General features: G+C 41.8%; 1 pseudogene across 1 annotated transcript; it reads left to right on the top strand.

The window, feature by feature from the left end:
* The first annotated feature begins 8,586 nt into the window (after nt 1-8,586).
* LOC306654334 (T-cell surface glycoprotein CD1a-like) lies at nt 8,587-9,424 on the top strand (annotated as a pseudogene). The gene is made up of 2 exons: nt 8,587-8,846; nt 9,036-9,424. The product of its transcript is annotated as a T-cell surface glycoprotein CD1a-like (transcript).
* Nucleotides 9,425-10,102: the final 678 nt, after the last annotated feature.

Raw genomic sequence — 10,102 nt, 5'->3', positions numbered from 1 at the left:
AAATGCATGACAAAAATTTATTCCACCATTTATTGTAACTTATAAATCCTTCTTGGTTTCTGTTTTGTCACAACTCTTTCCTAGATGTAAAGTAGATGAAGTTACTTTCTTTACTTTGAATTTAACTCAGTGAAATGAGTTGTGAAATATTTTATTCTACCATTTTCCCAGAGTTCGCTGTGATTTCTAACATGCTTTTTATCATATAAATTTAAGAATGGCTCATTGCATTTTCCTTCCCTGACTTAGAAAATATAGACCTAAAAATGAACTCATGTACAGATGACTTGGGTGTGATTGCAACAATCTGCTTTTGCATTAGCAAAAAAATAAATATGACATGTCCGTTACTAGAATGAGAAAAAGAAAGAGTTGCAGGTGAACATTTCATAAATCAGAGTTATCAACATTTTTGTTATATAATGTTTTTTATTAGGAATTTTATACACAATTACAGAGTTCATTTTGACATATTAAAAAATGCCTGTAACACAGATTGCTCCATTTCAATACCCATACTTCCCAGTTCCCTACCCTTCTCCCTTCCCAGAACCCTTTTCTTTATTCTATTACTCTTCCTTCTATTTGTTTTTATTTTAATTGGTACATTATAGTTATGTATCAAAGCATAATGCATCCTGTTATATTCATTCATGCATATAGCAAACTTTGGTCAACTTCATTCTGTAGTTCTTCCCCTCTCCCTTCCTTCCTGCCTCCCCCATAGTCCCCTACCCCTATTCTACTGATCTCCCTTCTACTTTTATGAGATCCCCTTTTTATTTCTGTTTTCTTTTGTCCATGCAGACATCTTGTGTAGAATAATATCAACTGATTTGTATTGATGAATATTTTGTCTTATTTTATTTTTGTTCTGCAAAGGAATGTGCCTCTCCTTTTACTAAGTTTACAGTGGGAGTAATTGACCATCCACTTTGCAGTTAATTTGGTTTGGTTTTGCTTTCTTTCAATAGTCTTCAAGTTCCCCTATCACTGCTTAGTTTGTAGGTTGGTACTGGTTTGCCAGTGGTTTTATTTATTTTTTTTAAAATACATTCCCAACCCTCAGCTTTTGGTATTTCCTTTTTAAGGCACTGTTGAAAGAGTCTGTTTATCCATAGAGTTTGGGCTAATTGGTTGCTCTGATACTTCAACTCTCTGATGGATTCAAAACAATATTGTCATTTTGATTATCCAGCATTTAAAAATTGTAAACATGGGTATGGAGCTCTTTCCAACCTTCTGCACCCTAATCTTAATTTTTCCAAAAAATTATTCTTTACTAAATTTCTGTGAGATAATTTGTTTTTTTTATAAACCATAAAATAATGAATGGATACCCAAAGCACATTTATAAGGATCATACTCACGAATATTTAAAAGCTTAAAAATTTATAAACACAATGAAAGAGGAAAGTAAGCTGTCCAGGAGTGACTGGCTTAAGACAAGATAACCATTCAAGTAGGACCAATGACAACAGAATCCTGGATTTAAGATTTCAGGATACTTTATTAACTTTACTTCTCACGCGTTCTGTGGTTTCCTATTAGGAGCAATAGTAAATTTACAGCAGAATTGTGTATGTGAACTTCATGCTTTGTAACACATGTTTTTATTCTAAGTACATCTATATAGGATTCTCTGTTTATAAGATTGCAATTACCCGGGCCTAGAGGGTGGCTGCATTTCATGTTGCTCCAGGACTCAGGATTCAAAAGAGGAGATATTGAGACACTTGGGACCAACTCAAAGCAGCCGGGTGACTCTCACCCGTTGGGAAGGCGTCCCGGATGGGACGGTGGTCCCGGAACACAGGGAACTTTGTGAAGTAGAACTGCCGGCGAGACGCCCCTCCCCCCGCTGGAGCAGTGAACTCGGACAGCTGGGAGCGCCGTAAAGGAGGCCGCTCGCCACAGCGTTGGGACTCGGAGCAACCACTGGGCTCCGGCAGCTGCCCAGGGGAGGAGTGGCGAGGAGAGCTGTGTGGACTCAGGACACCGGGGCCTACCCCAAGGAGGAGGAGGAGGAGCGTGGCCGCTTGGATTTGGAGTGACTGCACCAGAGCTACAGGCGGTTGCCAGAGGAGAAGCCGAGCGGCGAGCAGTTTGAACTCGGAACGACTGCTTCTGAACACCGGGGCCTGCCCTGAGGACGAGAAGGAGGAGGAGCGTGGCCGCTTGGATTCAGAGTGACTACACCAGAGCTACAGGCGGTTGCCAGAGGAGGGGCTGCGTGGCGAGCTGTTTGGACTCAGACCACTTCTGAACCCTGGGGCCTGCCCGGAGGAGTAGGAGGAGGAGGAGGAGCGCAGTGGGTATTTGGACTCACAGTGACTGCATTAGCGCTCCAGGCGGCTGCTCAGAGGAGAAGGCGAGTGGTGAGTTGTTTGGACTTAAAATGACAGCTCCTGAACACAGGGGGGCTGCCTGGAGGGGAAGCACGGTGGGTAGCTTGGTCTTGAGTGGCCGCACCAGAGCTCCGGGCGGTTGCCCAGAGGACCCGTGCTGCGGGTCACGTGGATTCAGAGCCACTCAGAGCGACCGCTCCTGAACACCCGGGGGGTTATCTGGAGAAGGAGGAGGAACGGGGAGGGTCACTTCGATTCAGAGTGATTGATTGCCCAGGGCTACGGGTGGTTGGTGGGAGGAGGAGGCACGCAGTGAGTTTCTTGGACTCCTAGTGACCGCACCGGAATACTAGGCGGCAGTCTGGAGGAAGAGGCGTGTGGCGGGTCTCTGGGACTCAGAGCGATTGTACGGGGCCCCAGGTGGCTGCTCAGAGGAGGGGCCGCATAGCCAGGCGATTAGGTGCAGAGCAGGGTCCCAGGATCTAGGAGGCTTCTTGGTGGAAGAGCCGCACAGAGACAGGCTTAGGGCGGAGCAAAGGTTCCAGGCCTGCGGGCAGATTCTCTGAGAAGGGGCAGCCTAAGGAGATTCATCTGCGAAGGGTGAGGCTCCCAGGCCCAGGAGCCAGGGCCGGGCCCCTGGGATCTTTGCAGAGGAAGGCAGCCCAGCCCAGGCGGTAGCTGTAAATTGAGGGGAACCTCTAGGAGGGAACTGACCAGCAAGACCTCCCCACCGGGTGAGTCTTCCCTGCCGGGTGAGGTTTCCCCACAAGGACGGTAAAACCAGACTCAGGCCCAAACAGGCCTTGCCTCAGCCCGCAGCCTAGGTCCCCTTTGGATGACCATTGGTCAACAAGTGGAGGCACCTCTGCCCACTAGCAGGGATTATACCCCACCTGAAGGCCACCACTCCTAGAGAGGCAGCTTCTTTGTGGAGCACCACATTATCAACTTCCTCCAAGACTTCAGCCTACTGAAGGCTAAGGGGGGATATATATAGAAATCTTCAGGGACATTGTAAGTCAATAGAGGAAATCTGCAATATCTCAGCGGTCCACTGATACCTGAACAATATGAGAAAACAAAGAAAGAAAATGCTGCAAACAAATCTAGATGTTACATCAATAAAACCCAGTGACAGCATGGCAGAAGAAATGACAGAAAAGGAGTTCAGAATGTACATAATTAAAATGATCAGGGAAGCAAACGATGAGATGAAAGAGCAAATGCATGCACTGAATGATGAGATGAAAGAGCAAATGCAAGCATTGAATGATCGCACCAATCGACAATTAAAAGAGCAAATACAGGAAGCAAAAGATCATTTCAATAAAGAGTTAGAGATATTGAAAAAAAAAAACAAACAGAAATCCTTGACATGAAGGAAACAATAAACCAAATTAAGAACTCCATAGAAAGCATATCCAATAGAATAGAACACCTGGAAGACAGAACCTCAGACATTGAAGACAAAATATTTAACCTTGAAAACAAAGTTGACCAAACAGAGAAGATTGTAAGAAATCGTGAATAGAATCTACAAGAACTATGGGATATCATGAAAAGGCCAAATTTAAGAATTATTGGGATTGAGGAAGGCCTAGAGAAACAAGCCAAAGGAATGAACAATTTATTCAATGAAATAATATCAGAAAATTTCCCAAATCTGAAGAATGAAATGGAAAATCAAGTTCAAGAGGCTTATAGGACTCCAAATACACAAAATTACAACAGACCCACACCAAGGCACATTATAATGAAAATACCTAACATACAAAATAAAGACAGAATTTTAAAGGCTGTGAGAGAAAAGAACCGAATTTCATTCAGGGGGAAACCAATAGGTATATCAGCAGATTTTTCAATCCAGACCCTAAAAGCTAGAAGGGCCTGGAACAACATTTTTCAAGCTCTGAAAGAAAATGGATGCCAACCAAGAATCTTATACACAGCAAAACTTACCTTCAAATTTGCGATGAAATAAAATCCTTCCATGTTAAACAAAAGCTAAAAGAATTTACAAAAAGAAAGCCAGCATTACAGAACATTCTCAGCAAAATATTCCATGAAGAAGAGATGAAAAACAAAGAAGCAAATCAGCAAAGGGAGGAATTATCCTAAAGGAATTGTCAAATAAAGGAGGAACCAAGTCGTGTCAAATAAATAAATAAATAAAATTTAAAAAATGAACCAAATGACCGGGAAACCAAATCATATCTCTATAATAACCCTGAATGTTAATGGCCTGAAATCATCAATCAAAAGACATAGACTGGCAGATTGGATTAAAAAGAAAGATCCAACAATATGTTGCCTGCAAGAGACTCACCTCATAGAAAAAAATACCCATAGACTAAAAGTGAAAGGGTGGGGAAAAACATACCATGCACATGGACTCAGCAAAAAAGCTGGAGTATCCATCCTCCTTTTCGATAATGTGGACTTCAAGCCAAAGTTAGTCAGAAGGGATAAAGAAGGTCATTTCAACAAATGGTGCTGGGAGAATTGGAAATCCATATGCAACAGAATGAAACTAAACCCATATCTCTCACCATGCACGAAACTAAACTCAAAATGGATTAAGGACCTTGGAATCAGACCAGAGACCCTGCAGATTATAGAAGAAAAAGTAGGTCCAAATCTTCACCTTATTGGTCTAGGATCAGACTTCCTTAACAGGACTCCCATAGCACAAGAAATAAAAGCTAGAATCAACCACTGGGATAGATTCAAACTAAAAAGCTTTCTCTCAGCAAAGGAAACTATCACCAATGCGAAGAAAGAGCCTACAGAGTGGGAGAATATCTTTGCCAATCATACTTCAGATAGAGCACTAATCTCCAGAATCTATAAAGAACTCAAAAAACTCTCCTCCAAGAATTCAAATAATCCAGTCGATAAATGGGCTAAGGAAATGAATAGACACTTCACAGAAGAAGATCTACAAGCAATCAACAAACATATGGAAAAATGCTCAACATCTCTAGTAATAAGAGAAATGCAAATCAAAACCACCCTAAGATTCCATCTCACCCCAATTAGAATGGCGATTATCAAGAATACGAGCAACAACAGGTGTTGGCGAGGATGTGGGGAGAAAGGTACACTCATACATTGCTGGTGGAACTGCAAAGTAGTGCAGCCACTCTGGAAAGCATTGTGGAGATTCCTTAGAAAACTTGGAATGGACCCTCCATTTGACCCAGCTATCCCACTCCTTGGCCTATACCCAAAGGACTTAAAATCAGCATACTACAGAGATACAGCCACATCAATGTTCATAGCTGCTCAATTCACAATAGCCAGACTGTGGAACCAACCTAGATGCCCTTCAATTGATGAGTGGATAAAGAAACTGTGGTATATATATACAATGGAATATTACTCAGCCATAAAGAATGATAAAATTATGGCATTTGCAGGCAAATGGATGAAATTGGAGAATATCATGCTAAGTGAGATAAGCCAATCTCAAAAAGCCAAAGGACGAATGATATCACTAATAAATGGAGGATGACCCATAATGGGGGGGAGGGAAGGGTTAGTGTTATGGTTAGAGTTAGGGTTAGGGAGGGGGGCAAGTATGGAGGAAGGAAGTACTGTATAGAGGGTAAAGAAGGGTGGGACGGGTGGGGGGAAGGGAAAAAATAACAGAATGAATCAAACAACATTACTCTATGTAAATTTATGATTACACAAATGGTATGCCTTTATGCCATGTACAAGCAGAGAAAGAACATGTATCCCATTTGTTTACAATAAAAAAAAAAAGAAAAAAAAAGATTGCAATTACCCTTAAAAGTTTTATGTTTAAGATCTCCTTCATAATTAAAAGTAATGGTTAAATTCATGGACTAAATTCATCCATTCAACAAATATTTATCACTTTTTAAACTCTCTGTTTGGTGGGGATACAATATACTAACAATGTAGAACTTATGCCCCAAGTGAGTCACTGAAGTCAAAACTCAGATTGGGGAAACATCAGTTAAATACCATCACTTTGGAGAAAATATTATTTGAAGCAGATTTTTTTTTTTTTTTTTTTTTTTTTTTGGTCTAGCATCTATGCATCATAGTACTCAGCACACCAAGATTCATAGTTCTTTTATTTTATTTAATTTTTTGCGGTGCTGGGGATCGAACCCAGGGTCTTGTGCTTGCAAGGCAAGCACTCTACCGACTGAGCTATCTCCCCAGCCCAGATTCATAGTTTTTGATGTGTTTTTCTCCGAATGTAGACTGAACGCTCCTTTAATAAAGCAATTTCATTGTAAACCATTGTATACTCCTAAGTCTAGCAAGATGGCCTGTACTAAGTAACCATTTAATGAGTAAACAAATACCAATCAAAGCAAAAAAGAGAAAGATTTTCTTCATATGTGTTGATGTCCCTATGGTTTCTGTGATGGCTACTGTCTTTTCTCTAAGAACAATGGAGGATTGATGGTAGTTGATACCCTCATACAGGAAAATCAGAGTTGGTTTAAAAAAGTAAATAAAGCAGCCAGAAATGAGTCAGAGATGTGAATATGGTCAAATGGGGAAGAGGAAAAGTTGGGGAATAATTCAAAAGGGCAAGTAAATAGAGTAATAGAAAATATTCAGTAGAAAGTGTTCAATCTCCAGTGCTGAAAAAAAAAATGTCCTTGAATGTAAGATGACTTTCAATGCCCTGCAAGAATTGTTCCAAAGCAGTTGAAACAGGAGAAGATGAACAGGATGCACAAAGGCGACATTGATAGGAGCCAAAAGCCTTAGAGGAGTGTCAGAACAAGTGGGGAAATGGGAAACTGAGTCAGAGGCTTGGGGTTTTAGGAGGGGACACATTTTCTTTGTTGCAAACAGAGGAGGTCTGTCTGTTGATTGGAGAAGGAAGTCAAAAGAGAGGTCTGTGGGGTAGGTTTGTTTAGAACAAAAATCAAAGGTCAACTTTTCTGAGAGAAAGAAATAGCATCTGCAAGTGCCATGCTATGTCTGCTGCTTCCCTTGGCAGCTGCTCTTTTCCCAGGCAGTGACAGTGAAGCTGGTAAGAACTGGGGCAACTGACCAGTTGTGTGCAAGTGTGTGTGTGTGTGTGGTGATGGTAGTTTCCCATGTATATGTTTCGAAAGTAGAGTGCCATGCTGGTCCCATTCTGAGTGTCTCTGACTGAAGGGCCCTGATCTCTTCCAGAGGGTGTTGATAAAGCATGGGACCCTATGGCAAGCAAATGCCTGATCAGACAACTATGGCTCTTCTTTTCTCCAGATTCTGAGTCTCCTCACTCTGTCACTTTCCTTTCACAATTCCCTCTTCTCTAATTTCTCTTTCACTCCCTTTTTTTGTCTTTGCTCAGGATTCAAAAAGCCTATCTCCTCCCATGTCATCAAAAGCATAATCATTTACAACCATCCCTGCATAAAAAATGTGTGCTTAGGTTGGTTGAGTGAGGTGTGGACTCATAGCTGAAATAGCCAGGTTAATACCATCATTCCTCTGCATCCCTGGTCCACAGGGAACCTTGATAATGTGTTGATGGAACTGGAAAAGTTTTTCCAGGCATGCTTCATTATATTTGTTCAGGTTGTTCACATTGGTCAATTACTCTCTAAATGTTCAGTTCCCCTGTTTGGGAGTGAGGAGGTGTGGGGGTAAGGAGTGTCCCTCAATGAGTGATTCCTCTAGAAAAGAGCCTACTCTCTGTTCTGAAACTTACTCCACCCTCTCCACCATAAAACTGTAATCACACACTTCAGCAGGTTCTATAAATCAGACCCTGATTCGTCAAACACTGCAGTCTTCTGCTACTTATAAACTATCTTGTTGACTATGTTTTTTTTTTTTTAATCTTTCCTTAGAGATATCCTTTGGTCACCCTTTTCCAAGGTCTCTGCTCAGTTACCCTCAGCTTCTTCACTCTTCCACTGGATCCTTTCACCCTATCTTATTATATTCCCAGCCCTCTCACAAAATGCTTCCTCCCCAACACCATTCCTATCACCTCTGAACAATTTTTATCTTCCTTATGTTATTCAATTCTTCCTGTATTTCCAACTCCTACCAATTTTGGTTTCTAAATAAAAAATTCAAAAAAAAAAAAAAAAACAAAAAAAACACCTTTGCCCATTCCCTTAAACCTCCAAATTTTCTCCCTTACATTTTGATGGTCCTTTGCTTTCACTCATTCCATATTCTCTAGTTTTGCTCCCTTTTCCCTCTAATTCATTATTCTTCTTCCATTGAACCCATTGAGATACAGATGACAGCAGGTTGTGAATTGGGCTCTGGGAGGACTTCATAGGCTTCCTTCAAATAGCACTTCAAGGAACTGATTTCCTGAGCTTCAGAATGAATTATGGTTACCATCTCCAAAGAATGGAAGAAAGGCCTGGTGTTTCTGCAGACTACTCAGTCAGAACCAAGTCATAACACACATGGTATGTATGCTCCTCAGTGACACCTGTCCATGTTTCACTTTAGGTCTTCTTGATGTAGGGAAAGCTCATCTCCAGAAACCACATGAGTTCTACATTCTCTCTTCAAGAATTTTCTACTACAAAATCAAATCAAAAATAATAAGAGGGAGAAAAGTATAATGTGTGCCATTTCCAAAAGAGGGAAAGATATGTCTATCTAGGCTAATATGGAGTTCTGAACCCTTCAGTCTATATTAGGGTCCTTTCTGAATATCTTTTCTGTTCTTTGCAGTAAAACCTGAGGTCTGGCTTACCAGAAGTCCCAGTCCTGGGCCAGGCTATCTGCTGCTGGTGTGCCATGTCTCTGGATTCTACCCCAAACCTTTGTGGGTGATGTGCATGTGAGGTGAACATGAGCAACTGGGCACTCAGCAAGGCGACTTCCTGCCCAATGCTGATGGGACGTGGTATCTCTGAACAACCCTGGATGTGGCAGTTGAGCAGGTGGTTGTCCTGACCTGCAGAGTGAAGCACATCAGTCTGGGAGGGCAGGACCTCATCCTCTATTGGGTGGGAAAACCTGGGACCCAGCTGAATATGTGGGGAGGTGATCTTCTAGCAGAGCATGAGAGCCAGCTAAGAAATTTGAGGCTTCAGGGAATTCCAGACCCCAAAAGATAGAAATGCATTAATCCAAGGAATAGAAGTGAGGGATCTGCAGATGCAGAAGGATATTGTGGGATAGATGGATTCACCTCTGAAGAGGAATGAGAGGAAAAATAGGAAGAAAAGGGATTGTTGAGATGTTGTTCTTTAAACAAAAGAAGTCAAAGTTAATTCAGTAAAACAGAAAGAAGTTGGTAAAATGGGATGGATGTAAAGCATCCTTGGTGTCCACTTGAATCTGCAGAACATCACAGTTCCCTGGGCTTGATCTTGGCAGTGATGGTTGCTCTGGCTCTTCTGACAGGGCTTGGATTTTGATTTAGGAAGTCCTGGTGAGTTATTGGAATCAATCTTTCCTGTTGGTCTCTCCTCCCCATTGGTCTGTCAATCTTCTTTGTCTCTTTACTCACTTTTCCTTATCCTCCCAACCCCATTCCCACATTCTCCTCTGTTCTTGCCTCCCACTTAAGAAGTTCTATTATTTCTTTGTTCTCATTTGGTTCACTTAGGATACACTGTGAAGCCCCCTGCAATGCTCTCCTTCAAAATGAGGACCCAGCAGCCCAAGTGCTCATCACACACCTGAAAACGTGTGGTGATGGCATCCCTCAATTCTCCTTATGAAACGCTTGTAATTTATTTCTGTTTCCTAATCAGTTGTGGATATGTACACAGTGTCAGCTGGAAGGGCTT

The sequence above is a fragment of the Sciurus vulgaris genome (genome assembly GCF_902686455.1).
Source record: "Sciurus vulgaris genome assembly, chromosome: 1".
Taxonomy (NCBI): Eukaryota; Metazoa; Chordata; class Mammalia; order Rodentia; family Sciuridae; genus Sciurus; species Sciurus vulgaris.
Note: the sequence above shows the minus strand (reverse complement) of the source record. Positions and strands in the feature narration are given on the sequence as shown.